We start from the raw sequence: 27,550 nt of genomic DNA, 5'->3' as shown, positions 1-27,550 counted from the left end.
ATACATATTTTGGGGTTCATTATGAAGATTTGTATTTTATCATAAAATTGTCATTGTTTTTCATATGAAGACTAAATCTTATTCAACTTCATATTGCTTATACATAGTTCAGTGGCTGGCATGGATTTCCATATATTTAATATTTGCTGTATTGAATAAATGAAAATAATAGAAGGTTATAAATTCCACTTTAGTTTTCTAATTATAGATGTTTTGTTACATAATGATAGTAATAATTGTTAAAGGCTTATTTTATATTAGAGAATTATTAAATACTAAATAGTATTCTGATTACATTATTTATTGAGAAATATTTTCTCATTCTACAGAAAAAGGAGAAAATAATATTGTTTCAAAGTTTAGTATTCCTTAATATTTCATCTTATGGTGTGTGGAACAAAATTTACAGAAGAATCATATTCTTAACAAGTTTTTAATTGAGTTATCAAAGTGTCACTAGAAACCATTTTCTCTTTTTAATATATTGATTATGACTGCCCTCTTTGAAAAATTAATGTATTTTTTAATGTTGGTTAAAGGAAAGATCAGATATATTCTAAAATCTGCTGATATAAATCTAATATAAATATAATTATTTTAGTTTCTCAGACTGATTCTAAGATATCAACAGTGTGCCTGTGTTAATGTGTATAAGTGGCTTTATATGCAGTTAAAACTTCCAAGTGCTTATAATAGATAATATTGGCTTTTGGTAACCAATATAGTTACAGAATCTCTTAATTTACTTCTTCTGTGAGAAGAATACTATTTATATTTTTTCAAAACAGTTTTATCAGATGTAAAATCACCTGCACTTGCTTCTTTTATCTTTAGTTTATAAACTGTTATCATTAAATAAGTAATAGAAATCTTACTTATCCTTATATAAACCCAAACATACAGAAACTATTTTGAGAGACACACTTAGCAGTATAGTACATTTTAATTGCAAAAAAATGTGTCAAAAAGTAAAACACACAGGAGATATTAAAGTTTTCTGATACCCATACCCTGAAAAATCCTAATTACTGTAATTCATTTGTATCTAAAATTTTATTGATAATTTTGATATTTGACCAACATGGTAAATATAAAAAAATTGAATATCTTTTTTTCTCATTCCCCAAGAATGTGGCATGATTTTTTCTGTTAAAATAAGATTAATTATCTTTAACTCTTTAGGTTTTCTTTTCTAAAATAGTGATTCTAAAACCCAACTTCATAACCACCTGCCCTAGTATTAAAGAAGTAAGACCTTTGAAAGAAAAGTTTTGGTGGCTGATTAAAAGACTTAATTATATCTTTTCTCCTGGGAAGGAATTAGGTTAATAAAAGAAAGTATTCCATCCCTTTTCTTGGTCTGTTTTAGAAGCACCCATTCAATAGTTGGAGGGAGATAATCCTGTTTTGGCTCAAGTGTGTATTAAGGTAAATGCTTTCCTTTAAATATCTTTAGAATGACATTCAGATTAAATTAACTTTAACCATACCATTTGACATAATGACAAATGGTATGCTATATATTTAAAACATTTTTAGTAATTACCTCCCCACTAATATCTCTACCTGTATTATTGACTCGAATGTTAGATGAGAAATTGGCTATCAGTAGGAATGTACCATAGTAGGATCTATTAAATTAAATGTAGAAGAAAACTGGGTAGCATCCTGGAGACCTTTCCAAGGAGTCATGAGAGGTAGGTTTAGCTTTGGAGATACATGAATCAAAGATGACAGTTAAATTTTGTTTGGGATCAGATGCTTCTTTTTCCCAATAAGACACTATTTTTCAACACTATTAGTATTGGAGCACATACTTCAACTTAATTTTTAAACAAAAACAGATCTGTTCTGAAAGATAGTCCAAGCCCATGTACTTACTCACAACTCTATTCTCTTTACAGAGCAGATCACCTCAGGCTAAACTTCTTGCACTTACCGTTTAAAACCCATTGCTGTAGTGTTTTGTTTGGCTTAGCTAGTCATTCAAAAATGAGGGTATTTCTCACAAAAGTCCATCTAGTCTTCCCTTAATCAACTGCAAGATCTGGGAACTCTGTTTCTTTCTTCCAGATAGAACTGACTGATCAGAGATAAGTAGGGTTTTTCCATCTGGACAGGGCATATGAATACCATGGTCATCACCATTCCCTATTCATGTCGGCCATGAAAGCATTTGAGTGAATCCCCTCATAAGAAAAAGATGTATAATTCACAATCCTCCACGTATTCCACAAGTAATAAACTCACAGATTTCCCAGTCAGACTCTTGGTGCTGAGAAGTTCCTAGGAGCCCAGGTTTTTATAATTGTGCAGACTCTTGTTATGGACACATATTTGAAGACAAAGGGAAAATGCCTAACTTCAATTTTAATAGAATAGTCAGCATTACATAAAATATATATACATGGTCTGACACATGCCACTACATTATTATAAAAAGGCCAAGGGCTCATTAATTTCACCTGGGTGGAATAATGTTTTATCAAATAATCACAATAGAATCATAATAATTCAAGATAATTAATCTGAGGCTTCAATATGAGGAAAAAGGGAGTAGACTGCTTAACTGCTAATTAAGAGTTTTAGTTTTTCTGTAGAATGATCAAGCTGACTTGTTAACTTTGACATGCCCATTCTACCTATTCTCCTTCTTCCCTCTGCCATCCTCCCTGATTTCTCTCAAAAATCTCATCTACCTCCTCTCTCCCAATGCTGGCCTCAGTCAGATGTCCCACACCAAAGATGCCTTTGGGCCACCAAATATTACTGTTCCTTAGTAGGATGACCCTTTTAATTTATTTGTACATACACAGTTATTAACAGCCTCAATCCATTCCTGGAACTAGCATTCTTGAAGCTAAAGCTGGCTTATTGTTCCTGACCATCACCTCCATTTATAGTACATCATGGGCCATGTTTCATTTGTTTGGTTTTTTTGTTTGTTTGTTTTGCCAGCTGCATTCATCATGTATTTTTAAATTCATTTGTACTTAAGTGAAGTATGATAGCTAGATTTTAGTCCCCTTTACTATCAAAAGCATCTTTTCTTTGATTAGATAAGTTAAAAAAAAAGTGTTATCCTGCCTTATGCTTTTATCCTTATCCTGTGATAAAGTCAACAGAAAAGAAACAAATTCAACTCTACTTGTCTTTAGACGTTGTTTCAAAGGTGAACCAAGAATATCTGCCAGTCATCAATCTTCAGTTAAAGTCTTAAAATAAGCAAAAACAATTCATTGCCGTTCTTGGCCCATTAACTGCTGCTTTTCTGGGATACATGGACTCCTGGCATGTGTAACAAGGTTGGGTATCCAGTGCCTAGAATGCACAATGGAGCCACTCTCCCTGAAGTCCAATCATCTTCCCCAGAAGCTGACACAGTGTGGTGCTAGGCTTTTTCCTGGGTCTCCTCTCCTTGTACAATCCAAGGTTCTCTGACTCTTTTTCCTCATTTCCAGAAATCAGCACTTAATCTTGACTAGAGAAGCTCTCTCTTTTCATATTTCCCTCAGAGATTATCCCTCTTTCCTCCAACCAGCTAGAGCACTGGAAAAATCTCTTCCAAATATGTTATAGAACTGAGGAAAGCAAGTATCTGAAGATTCTTCTGCCCAGATACACACACCTTATTTTAAAAAGCACAAAGCCACCTTACTTAAACAAGGGACAGAGAGGAAGAAATAGAGAAATACATTAAAGTCTCAAAACATTTATCCTGCCATGCAGTGTAGGGATGTTAGAGGGAGAATGATGCTTAACTACACTTGAACATGGAGCCTAAACTCAGGACTTAGTAACATGCAGTAACACACATAGTTTGCTCTCAATTATATAACATAAATATTGTGTAGGAAAAAATCCAGAAAATAAAGAGTTATCAACCATCAAATATTTGGATGGATCATACTTAATTTTTTTCCTATAGTCTCTATAATGACCACTTATTTCTATTTTAAGAATAGTATTTACTTTTAAGAAAGCAGAAAGGAGAGTTCAGAACATTAGAGGCAATGTAACCTAGTGAAGAGACTACCTGGGATCAAATCCCAGTTTGCTACTTTATATTTGTATGACCTTGAGCTAGTTTTTTGTCTCAATTTTTCCATCTATAAAATGGGAACAACAGCAACCACTTCTTCATTGTGTTCTTATAAGGTTAAACAAGTTATTAAATAGAAAGTGCATAGAACAGAACGTAATAAACAATATATAAGTGTTAACTATTATTACTTTACAGAAGGGATATTTCTAAGTTTAAAGTAAGAAAGTCCTATATATTAGAAGTAATACAAAGCACTCAACCCTTTGTACTTCATTTCTAAATATGAGAGCAGAAATACATTTTAAAAATAAGTTCTCTACTTTGATGAAGAATAAAGTTTAATATTCATTCCTAGAAGGCATGCTATTTATTTTATACCCTCGAGTATTCAGATGAGCTCATATATCAGATTTCTTTTATGAAAAATAATTAATGGAAACGTTCACTAGTTACGAGGGAGGAGTAAATATAATGAATTTGTCTTAAGGGAAAACTGGTAAATATAATAAAACATTACTTGGAAAAGAGAAATATGTAATAAATTCTGTAACCATAAGTCTTTTGGTATCTTTTTATCAGGAATACACCACAGTATATTCTTCTTTAATTCCCCAAACCTCCTCCTGTGAATTAACCTGGTAACCTCCTAAATACAATCTCCACTGAAGGAACAATGTTTAATCATGTTAGGTCCTGGGGAAAAAAAAAATCTCACTGTGAACAAAGCACTGTTGATATTTTACTCTTTATATGTTATAACATCAAAATACTAAGTAGTTTCAGTTTATTTTGTCTAAAAACACCATAGTAGAAAACATATTTGGAGACTCCGGGAGAGAGGAGTCAGATAGTGGTGTTACCTCATACATCATCTGTTGTATATCCTGCATAGATTGAGATTTTTTATGAGTTTTTATTGCCAATTTTCATTTATTGAATTTAATGGTCTTTTTTTATTATTAGAATTCACTTTTTTGGATATTTCAGAAAGAGCCCCAAACAGTATAGTCTGCATTTTTGCTCAGTTGTTGACTGGGCCACTTCATTCATTCATCTGTTGATGAATCAATTTATAAAAGACCTACCATGTGCTTGATAACTTTCTGGACACTGGTGCTTCAATATAAACAACACAGACTGAATTCCTGCTTTTATGGTGTTTGGATTTTAGTGAGGAGAGGTAGACAATAAACAAATAAATATATAACATGTCAGGGAGGGGTGATAAATGCTATACTGAAAAATAAAGCAGGATAGAAAGTGACTTTGAAGTGTGTTGCTGTTTCAAAAAGGGTGGTCAGAGAAGGTTACTCTGATTAGGGGATATTTTAGCAGAGACTAAAATGAAAAAAAGAAGTAAGCAGCTCATCTATCTATGGGAAGAGGGTTGAAGACAACAAGTGCAAAAGATATGAGGCAGAACACTTGCGGTTTTTAGGATGGGCACGAGTGCCATTGTGGCTGGAGCAGAGTGAATGAGTAGACAAGTAATGCAAGATCAGGTCAGAGAGAAACCAGACCATGAAAGACCTAGGCCCTTGGAATCTTACTTTGCATGAGATAGGAACCTATTGGAGTGTTCTGGGAAAAAAAATGACATAATCAAACTTTATTTTAAAGCCATTATTGTGACTTCTGTGCAGATATAGGCAGCAAGAGGCCATGATAGAAGAAGGAAGGCAAAGCTCCTAAAGGTGAGAGGTAGAGTGATAAAGGAAGAGAGGGTAAGCACTGGTTGGATTTTAGGCGTGTTTTGACTGTGAGTCAGCAGGATTTGTTAATAGATTGTATGTGGAATATCAAAAGAGAGCAATGTCAAAGATTATCCCTGATTCTTAAACTCTCTACATTTTCCAATTCTTACCTCTTTTTGCTGTCTTTCTGATGTTGCAAATAAGTAGATATAATGATGTAGAGATTAATGGAGTTTTCTCCATACGTGCACATCCCTGGTGTCTCATCTTCTTACAATGACACCAGTCATGTTGGATTAGTCTCCCCACCCCTGGGAGCATCATTTTAACATTTCTTTGAAGACCTTGTCTCTAAATATGGCTACATTCTAAGATACTGGGAGTTGAAACTCCAACATGTGAATTTTGAGGGGACAAAATTCAACCCATAACAGATAGACAGACTCAAGACTGCTATGTTAACTCTTTCCTCCACACAAGGCCAACCTTAATTCAAGGGAAGGAAAAATAAATTGTACCTCGCCATGGGGAATGCCAAAGATTTGGGGCAATTTTTAATCTACCATATAAATATGTGATATTTTATTAATCCAGTTTTCAGATATTATTTTATTAAATTCTCAGTCATGTGTGAGGAGTTTGGATTTGAGGGAATGTAGAAGGATAAGAGGTTTTCTTAAATGTTTGTATATATTCATCAGTGTGCTCATTTGAATCTGTTTTCCAATGCTATTTTAATTTCCATTAAATTTGGAAACTTTATTTAAATGTCACCTGTATTTGAATTAACTTACAATTCTTAAAATCTTGTGATTGAGAGTATCAAAGAATTATGGTTTTTAAAAGTACTTTACTAAATTCTCAATTATAAGCGCTGAGTAAAATTGAAATTGAAATAACAACTAACAAACAATACTTATCATATTATGCTTATATAGTGTTATTTTATGATAATTTTTTTCCTTCTGATTCTGTCAAGGTAAATTTTGAATAAACATTATACCTATTATTTGACTTTTGTAGACAACATGACTAATATATGATAAATACTCATCTGAGAGAAAAATAATAATTATATATCCTAATAAAACAAAGTTATTTTTACATAAATTAAACACAAAACAAATTTTGCTTAATTTATGTTAAAAGATATGCAATATCTTTTATCTTTTAGTCATAATAGACCTCAGGGAAGAACAATTTAATGGAAAAAAATAAATAAATACTTTCATGTTGCCTGCTAGCTTCATATTTCTATCCAAATCCTTCTCACACACTGTCCAGATGATTTCAAGGAGGCATGTACAAGATATGGAACTTATCAACATTAATACATTCTAAAAATAATGACCTACCTCCTCCCACCCCATCCTCAGCTCACATATTCATTTTCTTCCTTAAGTTTGAATTTCAGTGAGTTTCTTCATTGTTGCATAGGTTGGTGCCTTAGATTTCTCCTAACTTTTTGAGTTCTCCAAGTAGTAATGATGTAAAACTTTCTTTGTAAGAAGGTTTATTTTAGCATGCTTTCAAGAGCATTGAGCCATACTCTGCTTACTTTAACCTGAGTCCCTTTGATATATTTAGTGAAAAAAATTTACTCAGCATCTGTTAGAGATGAACTTGGAAAATTGAATTCAAGGATCCACTTTTTATATCAATGAGTTAAACAGAACCCACAGAAAAGTACAGGATACATAGGTTTGAATTGTATTCCTTAACTGGCAAAAGTGAAGATTTCATAGGAAAAGCTTGGTGTACAGAACACGAGGGGAGAGAATTCAGGTACAAAACATGGAAAGACATGTCTGAATTCATTTGTATGTAAAAGATAGGCTATTGAATTATTTCTGGCAAAATCCCAAAGCCAATAAAAGCCTTGAAATTTTGGGAAATATAAACAACTTCATGTGTTTCTTGAAAGAAAATTAACTGTAAGAGAGTGAGTCCTTGTGACCTCAGCCTTGGTTTGGGGGACCTACTTCAGAGTGGACTGCCATCACTGAAATATTTGTTCTGTCTTCCAACAAGATGTCAAAATAATTTTATTTGGAAACAGTTGAAGTCAGCAGTGTGCTCTGTTCCCCAGTATTTGTTGCTCCCAAGTGTCTAGAAAACAATGTGAGATAATAGCAGAGAAGGCAGTAAGTGCTCTGCTGACCAATATTAACAAGATCTCTTTTACCATCTAATGCAGACATCAGATAATGGAACTGGCTTGGGATTAACACTATATTTAAGATAATGTCATTATTAATAATAACTTGGGCAACCAATTTCATGTATAGCACATGCAGTGTTTCTTATCTTAATGATAACATTTCATATAAACTCTGGATCATATACATTCATTCTTTGTTGATTTTAAATATCATTTCTTGCCTTTCTTCAGAATTTACCTATAAATGTAAAGTATAATGTAAAACATTTTTCTTTAAATAAGAAATTACTAATCAAAGTAAATTCAGAGACTGTGATTCATCATTAACATGTCCATTTGAGATGGACCATGAATATGAGAGGCTATCAAAAGTGAACTCAGGATGAATCTAGTTTATCTGGCAATGACTTCCATCTGTTCTATCTTGGAATCCTCTACTTACACAACAAGTGAATTTTGGAAGCTGAATCATATCAGCTGTAAAATAAAAGGTGCATGGAATTAAGTAAAGTAATTCTACCATACATCAAATAATTTATAAATAATATTATTTTCTTTGGTAACTATATAAGGTTAAAGAATATCAGCTCTAAATGTTTTATAAAGACACTGGGCATCCATTGTTTTAATTATACTCTATGGAGATATTAAATGTCTGTGCTGACAGATGCAATGCAATGAGGAAAATAAGCAAACATTCTGTTCTGAAGTTTTTGTTGCACAAATTTAGCATTCCTTCAGTGTAGTTTTCATGCCACACATAAATAATTTGTCAGAGATTCTTTTATCTTTAGTGATTCTTCTGGGCAAAATTGGCATATTGATGACACAAATTAAAAGTTGCCTAGTAATTATGAAAAATCAGAAAATGCTATTTACCCTTTCCTATAGTAAAAATATTCTTAATTGCACATGGGAATATATGAACATCACTTTACAATACATTCCAAAAGAGATCAGGAAAGGTACCATGTGTTTTTGCAGGTACTTTTATCCTCTTTGATAGTGGCTGAGCCATAACACAAGAAATTGGAAAGGGAGCAATTGCCAGATGGACATTAGACTCTAATCAACAGCCTAATAGCAATGATTATAAAGATAGATGTAATTTGAATATTCTATGTGACCACTGATGTCAGAGTCTCAGCTAAGGAAATTCTGTTTTCTTCTAAGTTCTTGTATTATACTTCAGCAGTTAGCTTACATCTGTACTGGGACATGCCCTTTTTCTCAGGTAATCTCTTTGACTCTAGTAAATCTGACAAGAAACCCTTATCTCAGGAGATGTGACAAACACTGATAATGTTGGCTTAAACCTGTTATATTAAAATTTTATTAGGTATATTTTTTATTAAAACTGAAGATCCACTTAAAGTAGTTAGGCTCTGCTTAACAAGAAAGTTTTTGGCAGCAATATTTGAGCTGACAGTTTTTAAAAAACTGAGCAGAATTGTTAAAGCATAATTAAGGGTAAAGGAATTAAGCTCATTTTTCTCCCTTAAGGGTCTTTGCCAGCCAATAGAAACTTTGGCAACAAAGCCAAGTAGAAAAATGGAGCCATGTCAGTTGCTACGCCACCTTAAAGAGAGATTGGTCGTAATTTCTGGTAATAATGCCCACAGGAGTAAAGCCGACTGTAGTCTATCCTCTTGTGAACATTAGCTGTTTTTCTCCTTCTCTTTCTTGCTCTTCCTTTGGGCCTTAGTCACTTATTGATAATAGTTCACTACTGTCATTTCTCACTATTTCTGTTATTTTCCTGAAATGTGGTGAGTCATTCAGAACAATTAACAAACATTTATTGAGGTCCCACTATGTGTAAGACCTTATGTAAAAGTATTGGGGCAGAAATAGTTTATTCTGACTGTAGAAAGTGACAGAATATTATAATGCTGGTTGTATTTGAACATGACCTGGAAAAGTGCAAAGTATTTCAAAGTATTTCGAAAGTGCAAAGACGGGATTGAGGAAAGGGAAGTGTCATGAGCCAAGGTCTTAAGTTAGACCACAAAGGTCTAGAAATTAGAAACATTCAGTTGTGTGGCCCATGCGGTAAGGAAAAGGTTGTTTGGTGTGAAGCACATTACATGCTTTATCAAGAACTTAGACTACCTTCTTTAGGCAGTGAGGTCCAGGAAGCAATAGTTGCGTCTTAGTCTATTCAGGATGCTCTAACAAAGTACCATAAACTAGGAAGTATGTAAACAACAGAAATGTATTTATTACTCACAGTTCTGGAGACTGGGAAGTCCAAGATCAAAGCATTGGCATATTCAGTGTCGGATGAGGGCCCACTTCCTGGATAGTGTCTTTTTGTCTTTTCCTTGTAGCCTCACATGGTGAGAAGAGCAAGGGAGCCCTCTGGGGCCTTTTTTGTAAAGGCCTTCATCCCATTCCTCAGGGCTCTGGCCTCATGACTTAATCCCCTTTCAAAGGCCACATGTCCTAATACTCTCACTTTGGCATGTTAAGATTTCAACATATAAAGTTTGAGGGGACACAAATATTCATATGTAGCAAGTTGAGCAAATTTTAAGATGCAAAATGAAGAAAATTTTATAATTCTTCTTGAACTTGATTTCCACAGAATGGGTTCTGACCTTTATTTGAAATTTGTCAGTTCCTAGAATATCAAAGGGAACTAATCAAATATAAATTATACGAAATATGAAGAGTTTTCATATTAGCCACATTATTATTAATTACCTGCATCTGTACATGCAGGTGCAGATCTGCTCATCACATTGGATGAAAAATTGCCTATATTTATATTAAAATATAGAGTTTACAGGTGATCTAGGCTATCATAAATATATACTAAAATGTCTATATATTTCTATTTATCTAATTGTTGTATCTTAAAAGGTTGTAGTTAGTGTGTTAAGTTTATTTTGCTGCTATAACTAATTACCACCAACTTCATAGCTTAAAACAATTCATATTTAGTATCCTATAGTTTTGGAAGTCAGAAGTCAGAATTAGGTCTCTCTAAACTGGAATCAAAGTGTTGGTAGAACTGAGTTCTTTCTGGAGGCTCTAAAGGATAATCCATTTACTTAGGATTTTGAGCACCAAGAGTTTGCTTGCATGCCTTGGCTCTTTGCTTCTTTCCATCTTCAAAACCAGCAGAGGCCCATCAAGTCTTTCTCATGCTGCACCACTTTGATTCTGACCCTTCTACCTCTCCCTTTGACATATAAGGACACTTATGATTTCAGTGGGTCCCCACAGAACCCAGGAAAATCTCCCTGTTTTGAAGTCAGGTGATTAGCTACGTTTATTTCATCTGTAGCCTTAATTCCCCTTTGCCTAAACATCATTAGAGGAGGAAATGGCATTATTCTCCCTAACACAGTTTGTAATAACACATGGGTAAGATCTGGGTCTTATTCCTGACACAGGAATCTTTTTGTTCCTAAGCTTTGAGTTGATTATTTAAATAATTAGAATGCACATTCTTCTTTTTCTCTCAACTGTTAATTGGTTAGTGTATTAATACAGAGTGAGAGGTATCCATTGTACTGAATTACACAAGCTATTTCCTTTACCTTTAGTTCTTTGTCTGGCAAACTTCTAATCCTCACTTAATGCCCAACTAAATGCCACCCGCCTGTGAAAATTCTTCCCCAAAGTCCAATCAGTACTTTAATCCAATATCTAATATGGAACTATACAATTCTAATATAAATATGTTTATTTACAGTCTTCCCCAGCAAATATAGATATTAATAAATAATGATTTATTTTATATTGTTTATATTCCCTATTTCAGTGCCTAGTGTAGAATTAATACATAATATACTAATAATAGATGAATGAGTGAATTGCTGAACAAATGAATGGTGAAAAAAACCTCACTTAAGACCTAATTTCTTTTCCAGTGTTTTATCCTATTAAAATCAAAATAGTCATTTTATTAAATTAGCCATTGATAAGCTAATATATATAACAAAACCTATCAAGCTATGCAAGTAGTATCAGCCTACCAAATTTTTTGTTGCTTGTCCTTTTTTCTTTCCCCGACAAAGCTAAACTTAGCTGGTACCAATACTGGACACAAATTATCTGTATGAGACAAAGTTGCTGCTAGGGAATTCAGTACTGAATTGCCCTTGTTGTTTGTCAGGATCTCATCTTGTGTTCTGAAAATCTGGCCTCTGCTTCAGCTGGTATTTATCTGATAACCACTGTCTATGAGAGGACTGCATTCCTGCCAACTGCTATTTGGATTTACAAATATTACCTTTCCTGAGATTTTCTACAGCCAAATGCTATATATATGTCCAGTTTCTCCAAATTAAAAGTCCTGAAAGCTGTCTACTTCTTTAAAGTATTTATCTTCAATACGCAAGATTATTGTCTCATTTACAGATAAGGACATTGAGGCTTGGAGCAGTTAATAACCTGACTAGAGGTCACAGTGCTGGAGAATGTCTCAGCTGGAATTCCAACTCAGGTTTTTTTTTTTAATTCTAAAGACTGTGGCTTTAACTACAGAAAGTCTACAGTGTATTTGTTTTAAGCATGATTCTGACTGTTCCTTGATTTTAGATGACTGAAGAGGGATTAAAAAAATACAAATAGAGGTAGAGATAGAAGAAGAGAGAAGAAAAGATGAGAGAAGTAAAGAGAGAAACAGAAAATGAAAAGGAAACAGAAGAGAAAAGATATTTTAAAAAATCCCCTCCATTCCCTAGATTTGACATTTATTGAGCTCATAATCCTAAGGTTATGTATTTCTGTTGTTAACAGACCCGATAATTTTGAGTCGTCTTGTAATCCTGGAATAAAAGCCACTTGGAACATTGGTTAGTTTTCATAGAAGGGATTTTATTATGGGATATTTGACAATTTACAAAATCTTGTGGAAGGTCAGCAAATGATGATCAGTTAGATAAGGACAAAATACCGTTAGAGAATCCTGAGTGGAAGGGATAAGCTATGCTGCCAGGGTGAGAGCAAGAAAGGGAAAAGGGAAGGGGATATGGGGTTTTCAGAATTTAATATGTAGGGGTTTTGTTTATTTTTTTGTTTTGGAAGAATGAGAAGTTGGGAATTGGTGGTGGGTGGTTAGTTTCAGGTACTTGTGTTTAGAGAAAATGAGGTTGTCTGAGAAGGGTAAGACAAGGTGATGAAGACATTTATCTTGTCATCCTAAACTTTCTTTTCCTCATTTTGCAGTTGAATACATTATTTTGTGTTTTAAAATTCTATCATTTTATTGTTTTTACCTCGTGACCCCCTTCACCATTTCTCCCACCCCCTCACTTCTGGCAACCACTAACCTGTTCTCTGTATCAATAAGGTTTTTTTTTTTTTTTTTAAATTAGCTTTAAGATGCAAGACGGATCATATGGTCTTTGTCTTTCTTTGTCTGACTTATTTCACTTAGCATAATGTCATGTTACAAATGGCAAAGTTTTATTCTTTTTATAGATGAATAATATTCCATTGTGTGTGTGTGTGTATGTGTGTGTGTATATATATATAAATATATATAAAAAACACATTTTTTGTCCATATCCATCACTGAACACCTAGGTTGTTTCCATATATTGGCTATTGTAAATAGTGCTGCATTGAATATGAAGGTGCATATATCTTTTTGGATTAGTGTTTTCTTGTTATGCTCTTTTTTTGATAAATATCCAGAAGTGAAACTGATAAATTATATGGTAGTTCTATTTTTTTATTTTTTGAGGAATCCCCATACTGTTTTCCATAGTAGATGCACCAATTTACATTCCTACCAACAGTACATGAAGTCTGCCTTTTCCCCATATCCCTGCCAACACTTATTTCTTGCCTTTTTGATGCTAGCCATTCTAACAGGTATGAAGTGATATCCCCTTATTGTTTTGATTTGCATTTCCCTGATGATTAGTGATGTTGAGCATCTTTTCATGTACCTGTTGGCCATCTGTATATCTTCTTTGGAAAAAATGTCTATTTATCTTAATTTAACTACCTGTTTTCAGTAAGGTAAGCCCTCCCCCACATTTGCCTGGTTCTTAATTTATCTAATTTTCTTTCTGAAGAGAATAAACTTCTAGCTTCTGCTGAGGATGGGAGAAGTTGCCCAGCTGCATGGAATTTTTTCAGCCAGTCCTCTGGTTGTCAGCTCTATTTTTCTTCCCACTTTCATAGGTGTATAGCTTTTCCAAGATCCCACAGTAAAAGTAGGGTTGTTTGGGGATAGAGAGGCACATTGCTGGCTCACATTTCAGATTTCTGGTGTTTCTCTGCTTTCCAGTTTCCTTTTCCAGCTGTTGGCTACTCTCAAAGTGCTTAGATTTTACAATGGACTTTTTATCTTAAATATACCTTTTTTTCTACCTTCTGTTTAAAGACAGTATATATACTTATATAATATGGAGTTTTTATATTTACTTTTTATAGAATTTGAAGAATGTTAAAACCAAGCTGAATACACTATGGTTGTACAATGTATCAAGCAATAAATATTCAATTTTGTATGAATATTGGTAAAGGATAGGAGGCAATATTTACTTAGTCTGACAGGACCAAATATAACAGTTGGCATTACGAACTTTGCTTTAGCTTTTCTTCTTTCCTTGTCACACAGACTATATTTATTAAGGTTTAAGAAGAAAGTCAATTAAAGAATTTGGAATTGTCTCCTCTTTGAAATATGTCTTAATAAAGCCATTGTCTATTAGGAAAGCATCCAAACTTCATGAATAATCATTTCTATATTATGGGAAATATGCTGGAACTAACATGTTTTAATTCTGCTTAATTTGGTGCATGCAATGATTTGATAAAAGCTTCAGTGAAGTTCTGCAAAAATTAGTGCATAAACTCAGATGTATGTATGGAAAGATTCGTATGTTGTTCAAAATTATTTCTAAGAGATGAGTATAAAGTACACTATAAAAAAGGGAGACAAATTCCATAAGCCACATGGTTTAATGTCATTTTGCAATCTTATGAGTTAGTTTTAAAGTGTTAGTCACAAATACAGAATGAGATTTATTAATGTACACAAAGTTCTGTTTTCAGTGTATTCATGTTGTATAATTAGGTTATTAGCTACATAATTTAATACATTTTTATGTGGTAAAAACAGTTTAACTGTTAGCAGCTGCCTCTAAAATAGCTTTACACTTATTCAGATTTAAATTATCTATTGACTTGAGTAAGTAATTATAATTTTGTCCTAACACTATGTAACATATGGTGTTTACATTCTTCTCAAGAGCTCCTTGAGGGAGAAAAAAATACAGAAACATCAATATAAAGAGTGATTTAAAAACCAATGAAATATATGTACAAAGATTTATGGTAGTTAATAGGGTATTAAATAGTTGTTAAAGTATTTGAATTTGTCTTATTGGATTATTGGGTTATGAGATTGTATTTTCAATTGTTTGCTAGGTGTTAGCATCTTTACATAACATTCGTTTTGCATAATCTGTTTTGTTAATTGAGGTTTATTTGTTTATTATTATCATAGAGTTCATGTTAGCGGTGTGTTCCTCTTTCAGAACAAAACATTGTTTTATGTCTGTGTGTATATTTGAGACTTTAACATATGAGGCAGCTAACCCAGTATTTTTTCAGTGAAAAAGTATAAGACATAAAATTAGTTTTAAGATAACATTAAAAGTTATAAACAAAGTCAAAATTCTAGTATATTTAAGTGTGTTTTAAAATGGGCCATGTTCCAAATGTTTGCTCAGAAGTTGTCTGTTTAGAATGTTGATCCTGTTAAACCACAAAGCATCTTTAAATCTATGGCTTATCTAAAAAAGGATAACTATAGTACAAGCTTTAATCTCTTGAGCACCTCAGATGGGTTAGACAGACTTCTAGGTGTTCCACATAGATTTTTCTCTGGAAAAACTCTGTAAATTAGACCAGGTGTCTTTAACCCCATTTTTCATAAGAAGAAGCTGAAACTACAGTCTTTAATATTCCTAATATTTCTATAATAAATGGTAGAGCCAGAATGATTTCAAAACCCATTATTTAAACTACTATGCCATACTACAAATTGTACCTTGAACTATACATAATTGTCTGTCTAATTCTGTGTCATCTGTATTAATTGGATGAATACAGGGACTAGATCAGAGGACCTTTTATGACCACTCAAAGGATGTTTTCACTAGATAATTCAGTATCACAGAAGAGCATATTATCATGATTGTTATTAACAAAACAATGATAAGTACTTAAAAATAAATCTAATAGTATAGTTCTTTTTTCAACTGCAGTTAACTCCTCTGTTTCTGTGGAATAATTCATCACACAATTTACTTTGGGATTTAAGAAGCATACTATCTTCTGAATTCACAGAAGAGGAGACTCTTTCCTCCCTAACCTTATCTAGATTGCTTCTAAGAGTTTAGATAAATGGAGGCTTAAAGTAATATGTTAATCTCTGTTTAAATCATCATAGATAATATTTACAATTAAAAAAATATGATACTCTAATTTCTAGTGATTCATTTTAAGCATTAGGGGCAGTTTTATCGTGGGGAGTGAAAGTTCTGTAGTCTAATTTCAAGTGATATTAACAGATTTGTAAATATTGAATCGTCCTGGATCCCATCCTCCTCCTTACAGTGTTTTCTCTTCTCCACGTACATTCCCTCCATGATTGATCTCATACTATCTATGACCTGATGCCTCACAACTATCAACTCCATCCCATACTTCCCTGAGCTTCAGACTCAGATACACAAATGCCTACTCAATATCTCCAGTGGGATATTTATTAGGAATCTCCAGATTTACAAAACCATTTAAAAAATTTGTTTCTTATCATGTAATACCCTCATCACGGTCCTAAATCTATTTCTCTTTGAGTCTCCAAATCCCCCTTACAATTGCAATAAATGATTTTGTTGACTCCATTGCTTAGTCCAAAAAGAAAAGAAAAATAATAGAATTTTATTTTTGATTCTTCTTTTTCCTTCTTATATCCATTCCATCCATCAGTAACTAGAGCTCTGCCTTGAATATATATAAGTATATTCCAAATCTGTCCATTTCTTCTACTTACACCACCACTGCCACCACCACCATCATCATCATCTCATCTCTCATCCAGACCATTGCAGTGGTTTCTTACAGGCCTTCCTGTTTCCACTCTTGTCCCCTCTATAATCTATTTTTCACAAGGAGCTAGAATTTTCCTTATAAAAGATATGTTGTATTGTGTCATTTCCCTACTTAAACTACTCCAAAGGCGTCCCATCAAACACAAGGTTAAAATGAAACTACTTGCTTTCAAACCATGGTGGCTTTTCCCACCTCATCTCTGATTTCTCTTGCATGTTTTTCTAGCTTTGGCCATGTTGACCTTCATGTTGTTTCTTAAATAACAGCAAGCTCTCTCCTTCAGGACAGTTGTCCTAACTTTTCTTTTGTCTCCATTCTTCATTCTCAAGATTACCATATGTCTCATTCCATCACAGCATTTAGGAATCTATACCTATGTTGGCTCATCAGAAGAGCCTTCCCCGACTGCTTTGTCTAAAATAGCTGTCATATTCCAGCTCTTTTTCCGATTTATTTTACTTCATAGCACTTACTATTTTTCAAAGTACAAAACCTTTGTCATCTGGCATGAAATTGTATTGTATTTAAAAGTAGTTTTGCTCAGTGGAATAGAAGGTCCGCACAGGCAGGGACTTATTCACCAACGTTTCCCCAGCTCATGCAGCGATGACTGGCACAGAATGCCTATTTGATAAATATTTGTTAAATAGGAAAGGTATGGTTATTTCATAGCATGTTTTATTTTAACACATTTCTATGTCTATGACACACACATGTACCTAATTATATACACGTGTATGTACATATGTTATTCAGGGATAAGGATTTATTATCATTGTTTATGTTAATAAAAATCATGACAATGTGCTCTGATACTGAATTATCTAAACAAAACCTCTATTGACTGAAAAAAAAACCCACAACATGAGAGTTGTGAGTCATGTTTTATTTTGAGAAAAATGAGCCCGGGAGACAACCTCCCAGATAGCTCTGAGAAACTGCTCTGAAAAGGTGCAGGGGGCGGGACTCAGTATATGTGTGGTTTTGGTCAAGGAGGGTATGTGCAGTCAAGCACACATTTTCGCAGAAGGTTGCTGCTTGTCATGAGAAAGTTGATGTTAGTCATGAGAAGCAGATGTCTTTGTTAATAATTTTAGTGCTTTTCTAGATATGACAAGATGCAAGAATTTGGGCTCGTAAAATCTTCTCCTGAAGCTATCTATGTGAAGGCCTGTTCTGCCAGTTTTCCCAGAACACAGAGTACCTCACTCCTGATCTCCACCCTGAATTCCTTTCAGGGCATGTAGGAGGTCAGCAACTGCAGGGGCTGGTGACTTAATCTTGTAGAGGCAAAGTGACAATTTTTAGCTGGCACCTCCTTTGAATGATCATAAATTTAATCTGGTCCTGGTTGGTTTTCATCCAATTAATACGGGTGACCTAGAATTAGTCAAATAATTGTGTATAGCTGAAGGTAAAACCTTTTCTAAAAAAAGAGAGTTGAGTTTTTTTGATTTGAAGTAACTCATTATTGTAAAGTCATTTAATACTCTCTCACACATCCCTTCTTTCCATTAACTGCATCTAATCTTTTTCTGATGTGAAAATCTTGGTAACATTCTTGGTACCTGGTTTTAATTAGAAATTGTGTTCAGCTACAAAAATAAAACATAAGCAGAAAATAACAGTAATTTAACACCAATCATGTTTATTCTTCTGCGTAAAATAGTTCTGGACGTAGCAGCCCAGACATTTCCAGGGCTACTCCTGGAAATTGGATGGGACGCTGACTCCTGTTATTGTTCTGTTCTGTCTCCAGCTTCTATAATAAAGGCCACTTCAGTCTGGTGGAATTCTTGTTTTAAAGCAAAATTCCAGGTAGTAGTAGGGAGGAATTGGGGAAGGAGCAGAGAGACATACTCATCATGTGAGTTGCTTCATGTGAGGAGCCGCTTTGGAAACACCACGCAACACTTTCGCTTATGTGTCATTGGCCAGACCTCACAGCGAAGAAGACTGGAAAAGTATACTCCTTTAATATATACATTGCTATTTGAAATAACATCAGGGCTGTTTTACTAGGAAGAAGGGGGAGTGGATACTGACAGATGAATAACAGAATATTTCAAATACATCTCTGAGTTTCTTATAGAACTTTTTCTACCATTGACACAGCTATTAACACGTTATTTTTCCCATGTCTTTCTATACACTCCACCCCCATATATCACATTATTGTGCCCTCTCTGTAATTTGCATTACCATCTAGCAGTGTATTTTACACAATAGTTAGTCAGTAAATACTTTGTAAATTTGGATTCAAATGACTCAAACCTACTAGCTTGATTCCATTAGCACCTTATTCTGGCAGATGCTAAAAAGCTGGAGAAGCCTTGTCTTCTTGTGTTGACAGCATTTCTGCAGATATTTTAAAAACAAGAAAAATGAACATAAATGGCTAATTTGCCAACTTACATTTGAAAGAAAACCCAACTGAGGTATCAACACACTTTAAAAGAGTACTATTAGCAATGCAAACACTGTTAACTGTGATTTGTATTAAATAAAACAAAAACTTGATCCTCCTAAAGTAATTTGTGAGTAAAATGGCTATCAGTTAAACACAGAGAAAAAAAATCCAATAATACTTGCTCTCTTGACTAAATTATATGCAGTGTGGAACTTAACATTTCTAAAATATGTATTCCCATTTGACTCAGAATATGTTCTGATTTTACCTAAAAACCAAGTTTAAAAATACATAAGAAATTATTTAATATGAAAATATTTAATATTTAATTTCAAATGCCAAATTCCAATTCCAAATCATCTCCTGGTTTGTATAACTTTTAATGATTTCATTAATACAACATTTGTCTCTATATTCAACTCCTATACATAGAAATACAAGCAACTCTTCAAGATTTCAAGGCATGATTCTTGAAGAATAACATGCATCAAAATAATCAATTTAAATTTTTGAAATGATCTTAGCTACTATGGTCTTTTTTAGTGTCTAAGTTTCTGAACAATACAGATTTTTTTTTTATGACATTACTATGTAATACATCCAGTTATTACTGACAGCTTTATGTCATGTGCCAAATATCCTCTATTTAAAATTCTGATGTACTTATGATACACACATGAATTTTCTTATAATTTTTACAAGAATTGAAAAATTTTACAAATTAATTATATTCCCAGTTCTCATGTCAAAGTTTGAGCTGCTAGAGGACAAGGACCACATATATATGTTATATCCTCCAAAATACCTAGCAACATTCCTTTCATATTTTAGATTTTCAGTAAGTACTTAATAAAGTACTTACTTCAAAAAGTACTTCTTAAGTTTCACTAAGTGCTTCTTGAAAGTAAAGTAGAATGTCAGGTTAAAGTGATAAAATGAGGAACACAGAGGATGCTTTAATATATTTTTCCACTGATATGAATGTATTATTTAAACTAAAAATAAATTTATGAAGACTCAAATTTAAACCCAGATTAAAACTTTAAGTAATTTGAAGGTAATCTTTTTTCTCTTCTTACCATAAAAAAAAATATTTTTTCTTTTATATAAAGATTTATCTTGGTTTGTTAGTATTTTTGTCCCCCTTTTAAAGTGGGATTGGTGAAAAATAATAAAACCCTTGTTCTAGGTAGTGTTCCAGAGTCTTGGCCACTCGATTCATGGAACCAAGGGAGCAGAAAACTGCCAGGTTAAAAGTGAGCACAGAATTCACATCAAGGGAACTAGTTGCAAGGGTATAGCTCAAGTGGTAAGAGCGCATGCTTGACATGCACGAGGTCCCAGGTTTAATCCTCCAAATAGAAATAAATGAATAAACCCAATTATCACCCTCTCATAACACAAACAAAACAAGCCAAAAGACAAGGGAACTAGTTGCAAGGGGGACTCTAGGTACACAGGCAAAGGACTAGCTGTTGGATGTCTGTTTCAGTTTTAACAGTGCTGAGCTGAGCCAGGGAGAGCATTAAAGAGGCTATATGGAGTTTTTCCTTTGAAATTTTGATACTTCCTTCTACATTTAAATGAAAGTTGTATAAAGCGCAAAGTAGGCAAAGCTCAAAGTGGGAAGGAAGACTACTGAGTCTGCGATAGCCCCTATTTGTTCTATGAAGAACCAGCCCCTTTTTCTCCCATCAAGAAAAAAGAACTGAATTATATTTTTGTAGTTGAAAAAATAGAGATGTAAAATGAAGCAGAATTTTTCATGCTTTTTATCTTTCATATGCTAATGGGGAAATTGCTTACTAATTTAAAATATATTTATGATAGAATAAAAAACATGAAACTTTTATATTAGGGAAAAAATAAAATGGTTATCATCCAATATACAAATATTTAAATGCACTGATAAGTGTGTGATAATTTCTCAAAAAAATCCAAATAGATTGAATTCCATAAATACAATTTAGATAGCAGTTATGAAATCTACTGTGCACCCTATACTTAATTTTACTAATTCCTACAATAAATGATCTTAACTATTTATGATGCTATGGCGGACAATAAATATTCCTTTCCTTTGCTTGTCTAAGCTCTTGACTAGAATCCCTGTATCAGACAGATTAAAGAAATATAAATTTATATATAAAGCATATAAATTTATTTAAGCTAAGCTTTACATGACATAGGCCTTCATAAGGAAATGAAGACACAAATAAATAATTAAAAACAAATGTTTTTAGACTAGGTTTGATAAAGAATGGAAAGCTGTGATATGATAGGACAGAGTCTGAGGTGAGTGTAGTAAATTGGGGGAAACTGAGCAATCCTGCTTGTGTCTGGGTCTCTTTTCTTCAGAGGTAAGGATGCTCTTTTCCCCAGGTATAGGGAGGGCACCTCTCACAGGAACCTTCAAAGGAAGTTCAGAATGTCCTTCCTGCACATGCCTTTCTCAAATTCTTCAATTTGTGCCAGTGTGTCATATTTGAGGGTGGCGTGTCCTGAACCCCATCAATGCCAAACCAAACATGTTTTTTTTAGTGTGTGCTTTCCAACATGTGCTCAATGATTTTACATCATTATGTTCAAGTCAACGGATATATATACTTGGCCTTTTTAACCACAGAGTGTTGTGTCAGGTCCTGTAAAGGATGCTAAAGTGAGGAAGATATAGTGTGTTGAATAAGAAAATAATACAAAAATACTATAATAGGTTGACTAAGATAGTGAATTGAAAGAAGTTTTGTCTCATGGTAATGGTTGGGGAGGATAAACTGGGGGGAGAGGGGACTTACTAACATTTCAGACTATGATATCTGAATTTTTTTCCCATTTCATCATGATCTTTTAGTACCAGTCTACATCCTCCCTCCTTTCTCTTTCTTTTAAATCCTTTTTTTTCCCTCTGTTAGAACAACTTGTACCTCCTCGTAAGTCATTTGTATGATCAAGGATTAGTCATCCTTAAGTCAAAGATCCACTATCAATATTTTTTGCTAATATTTCCAGACACCAACGCTTCCCCCAAACAGTGCTCTGTATCTTTCTTCTGTGCTTTTCCTCTGTACCTCTCAAAACAAGCTCAATTATAGTACCTATGAGAGTGCAGTGGAATAATTTCTTATGCTTTTCCATTAGACTGTGATTGATCTGATGATAACTATGATATCTTACTTATCTCAGAATCAGTTGTGCATAATGAATTGTCTACAGTGCCTAATTTATAATAGACTTTCAGTAAATCTCACTGAATGGGAAGGATAACTAGAAAATTGCATTCAGTGTTTTTAGGATGTTGGGTAATAGAAAAAGTAACTCAAGCTACTTTAGTAAAAGTGGGTTTATTATATAAATAAAACAGAGAATTAAGGAGGAAAATAATAATTTCAGAAACAAAATAAGCAGAACCAGTGGTTACTGGTAAATGCAGTTTCAAGCTACCAGGTCACTGAACTTGGAGTTCGGAAAGGATGCGCACAGTCAACTGTTGCAAACTGGTGCAAGGTGATTCAACAGAGAACTTCTGGCAAACTGGAAAATCATCACCGTCTAGTACTCACTGTGGTTCTCGTGGTCTGATGTTGAACAGTCACCACATAGTCTGCCATGCTCTTTACTCTTCCTCTTCTGTGCTGCTTTTCCTTACCTGCTTTGTCTTCTCCACTACTGCCTAACTTCTCTCAATTTTCCTTTGTTTCTAGCCCATGACTTCTGCTTAGGATTGGCTTCTGTGGTCGTGTAATTCCCATCATGTCCTGTCTTCGCTGATGCTTGTATGCTTCTCTGATACCTAATACCTACTCTTCTACATACATTTGGGATGGTTGATATTCAAAATGTTGAGAGACATTTTTATTGATTTGGCAAGTTGCTATTTAGTATAAAATGCCAAAGTTAGTGCCCTCATGAACAGTCTCTTCTGATGCTTCTGCCAAGGTCAGCTTGAGGGCCAAGCTGCTCCTACCCCAGCATCACAGAAACACCTGATATAACAAAACAACACCTATAAATAAGGAACTTCTCGGAAACAGCTATTGGAATGACAAGTTCTCTGATGTTTTACTTTGTATGTATAGCCTTTCTGTGAGAGAGGAACTTCAGGGTAGACTGTACCTTTATCAAGGACAGAGAAGACCTGGTGCCGGAATTTACAAATCTCTATGATACTAGTGTTTTCATATGTACAAAATACTATTGAAATAATCTGGTTGCACAAAATAATGAATTTTCCTATAAACTTGATCTCATGGTTATAAATTGTAATTGCTTTTTCCTAAATGTCCACATACTACCTTTAAATTTAAGTCAAGGAGAAAACCTGAATTCATGAATTTCTGAAACATCTTGGAAAAGTGAAACTATGATCTATACATAAACATTATTAAGCCTATTAAATACTAAGCATTTCTAAATGTATATATATCTTATATAAATATGTATTTAATTGTATGTACATATAAATGTATTAAGTGTATATATACACATAAGTGAATTAAATGTGTATATATGTATGTATATTTCTATTCAGAAATAGAAAATCTGTGTCTTTATACACAAAACAGATTTAATTCTTTTCAACATTCTCTTTACCACCACTATACATACACCACAAATGTGTATTAGTAAAAAAGCAATGATGAATAGACCAAGAGCAAACTTAGCTGATTTCACAAATTTAAAAAAAGGTCAGCAGTTTAAGTTAGAGAAAAGTACACTTTAATGTTTAAAATAGCTGTATAGAACTACTTAAATGTCATAATATGAATTTTCTTTAAGATTATTATGTTCTAATATTATAAAAGATTATAAATGAAGTATAAATAGTTCACTAAGAAACCTTATAAATATGGATTTGTTTAGTCTTACTATGAGGATAATGTACCAAGCTAAAGTGGTCTTTCAAGCAGTAATTATTGGCTATTTAGAATAAGACATGCTGATGTATAGTGAATAAATTAGTAAATGAAGTAATATAGGCTGCTTTTGGGGTGAAAAAGTGACTGTAATTTTAACCAGAAAACTACTTTAAAATATACTCAAGTTAAAATGTTATGCTCACTTACAATATGAATGCTGACTTTACATTATTTCATTCTTTTTTTCACATATGACTTAATGCTACTATTAATAAGATTTTTACCATTAACATCTAGAAGGGGCAGATGTGAGATCATATATATTTCCCTATCATATAAAACTGGCACTCTTCTTCAGTAATTTGAATTGTTATCTTGTCATTCTGGATCTTTTACAACATTTATTATCATAGTTATCCAATTAATATATTGTTAACTATTGACATTTGAAAAATGACTAAAAGTAAACTTGATAATACTGTTTCTAATTCATTTAAGACAATGAACAAGTACTTTGTTTGACTTATTATTGGCAAACTATTGATAATAGCCAATTAGTAAAAAAAAAACTAGCAGACTTTCAATTTAAGAAAAAATTACAGTTTAAACAAATAGAAATGTTCTATCCCTTTAAGGAACAGAATGTTCTTGTGAATAAAAAGACAGGGTTTTAGAAATAGATCTAGGTTGAATCCTTGTTCTATTTCTTGTTTTGTGCCTACAGATAAGTTTGTTTATATATTCACTCACTTATGAAGGAGTTCTATGCCTGAGGATATAAAATTAATAAGTCAGACAAGATCTCTGTCCTCATGAAACCTTCCGTTTTCGTGAATACAAACAGTAAACAAATACTCATAGTGTGAAGTATAGAGAACTTCAGCAATAAAGAGCAGAGGGTGCTTAATCTGTTTTCATAATCAGAAAGCCCTGAAGAAAGTGGTGTTTAAGCTGACATTGAAGGAACAATAAGAATTAGCTGCATGAATCCGAATATGTGAAATGACCAATAACAACACCTAGTCTATAAGGCTCTGTAAATTAAGTTTAAATGACACATGTAAAGCCCCCAGCACAGTTCCCTGTCACGTGGTAGTTGCTCTGTTGTTACTGACTATAGTTAGACTCTCTGCCCACACACTTGTACAGTACCTTAGGGTTTCACCTATGGTAGCAATTATCTAATTGTGCTTTAGCTCTTTATTTTAAAAAATCACTGTACCATAATACTCTAAAGTCAATGATACCAGCAATTTTATCTTATTCATCTTTGTGTCTTTATCTGATGACACTACTTGGAATTTAACAGGTGCCTGATGAATATTTTGTAAGAAATAAGAAGATAAATGAATGGGGGAAACACAGAGTTTAGCCATCAATTGGGAAGTCAAATTTTATGACTAGAGAATCATTCAGTGAATAAATAATGTAGTTATAGCTTGCTACATCATATCTCCTGTCCTCCTAATTATCAGATGGGTATGTATAATTTCCAACTAATCAACTCTCCAGTTGCCAATGTTCTCCAAGAAGATAATTTAAAATGACAACAACAATGCACGTATTTAGTCTGTTGGGTCTGAAGAAGGCCATTTTCATGACTCAGCATCTATAAACATTATCCTAAATTGAGATTGAATTGGGAAAGAAACTGATGCAGAGCTTCCTTAATAGCAGTACCTTGACTTGGGGCATCATTAAATAACTGAATTTAAAAGATAGGCTTACTGATTTTCCTTCCAGTTCTTTTTGAGAATTGCAGGTTAGAGATGAAGTGAATTTTAGACTGTTGTCAACAGTCAGAATGAGAGGAGATGGGTCACAACAAGAGAAGACACCAAAGCATCAGTCATTTCACAAGGAAACTAAGAATAATCAAGAAGTAGTCAAATTATAGTCAAATAATTGTTCTAGAAGGCTAGGGGATACAAAAACATATAAAGAGAGTAATTTCAAAAACTACCTACATATGTTTAACATTTTAAACTTTAGTTACATGAAAACTTCACTTGTGGCTTCTTCCTAGTCTGAATCACTCTCTGTGCTCCTCTAGGACTGCAGTAGACTTCTACCTGTCTGCCTAGTACCATCTTTTGTACCAAAACCCAACCAAAACAATTGTCTGTAATGTAGCCATAGTTATGAAAATTTGATCATGTCTCTCACCTCCTTTAACAAAAATTAATGACTTCCAATAATAGTTTTTCTATAAAAGCCCAAATCATTTTTGTTATTTCATTCTGAAAAAAATCTATCATTTTTATAATATAAAAAGTTACATATTGTAGCAGGCTGGAAAATGGCTCCCCAAAGGTATCATGTCCTAATCCCAACTTGTAAATGTTATTTTATTTGAAAAAAGGATTATTTGCAAATGCGGTAAAATTAATGATCTAGAAATGAGGAGTTTATTAGGGTTGATCCTAAATGCAGTCACAAATGTGATTCTGCGAGTGAAGTAGAAATTTGACCCAAACAGAGGAGGCAATGTGATAAGAGAGGACAAGGTGGAAGTGATGCAGCTGAAATCCTCTGAATGTTAGCAGCCACCAGAACCTAGAAAAAGCAAGGTGTGGGTTCTCCCCTGGAGCCATTAGAGAAAGTGTGACCCTGCAATCACTTTGATTTCAGCCTTGTGATACAGATTTTGGACTTCTGTTCTCCAGAAATGTAAAAGAATAAATTTCTGTTTTGACCCATCAAATTTGTAGTCATTTGTTAGATCAGCTATTGGAAATAGATGTATAATTTTTTTTGTAAAACAAATAAATAAAAACAAGAGGATACTCAATAGTGTAGATGAGTATTCAAAATAATCTAAAATATTTCCATTCTAAGATAACCACATGCATAAATCGCTTAGATGTGTGAATTCTTAGCTATGCATCCCCTTACATCAACCCTACCTAGAACTCAGTGAGCTCTTTCAGTTTGCAGGCATGAGTCATTCTTCAGTTCAGGATTTATTATTTTTATTTTTTAAAAAAGTCATTACATGATTACAGTACTGTTTCTCTTTCATCTCTTCCTTTCCCTCAGCCTGGAAATTCTGTTATTTGAAAATTATGCCTCCTGGATTTATTCTCCAAATCTCTTATTTTTATGTGTGTGTGTGATTTTTATCTTTTTGTTTTCTTTCTGTGCTTTGATTTCTCTCTTTTGCTCAATCTTTCAATCACTAAATTAGGTCTCAGGAAAGAGTATCTTCTTTTTCCATTGCCTTGCATAAGTTTTTCAATATATTTAGGTGTACAATATGTACAAGTTACAATATGGTTATTTAGTTCTAGAAAG

General features: G+C 33.4%; 1 protein-coding gene across 5 annotated transcripts in view; it reads left to right on the top strand.

The window, feature by feature from the left end:
- CCSER1 (coiled-coil serine rich protein 1) overlaps positions 1–27,550 on the top strand; it is a 1,104,264-nt gene that overhangs the window by 463,635 nt on the left and 613,079 nt on the right. The gene's annotated exons all lie outside the window — the stretch shown is intronic.

The sequence above is a fragment of the Camelus dromedarius genome, chromosome 1 (genome assembly GCF_036321535.1).
Source record: "Camelus dromedarius isolate mCamDro1 chromosome 1, mCamDro1.pat, whole genome shotgun sequence".
Classification (NCBI taxonomy): domain Eukaryota; kingdom Metazoa; phylum Chordata; class Mammalia; order Artiodactyla; family Camelidae; genus Camelus; species Camelus dromedarius.
Note: the sequence above shows the minus strand (reverse complement) of the source record. Positions and strands in the feature narration are given on the sequence as shown.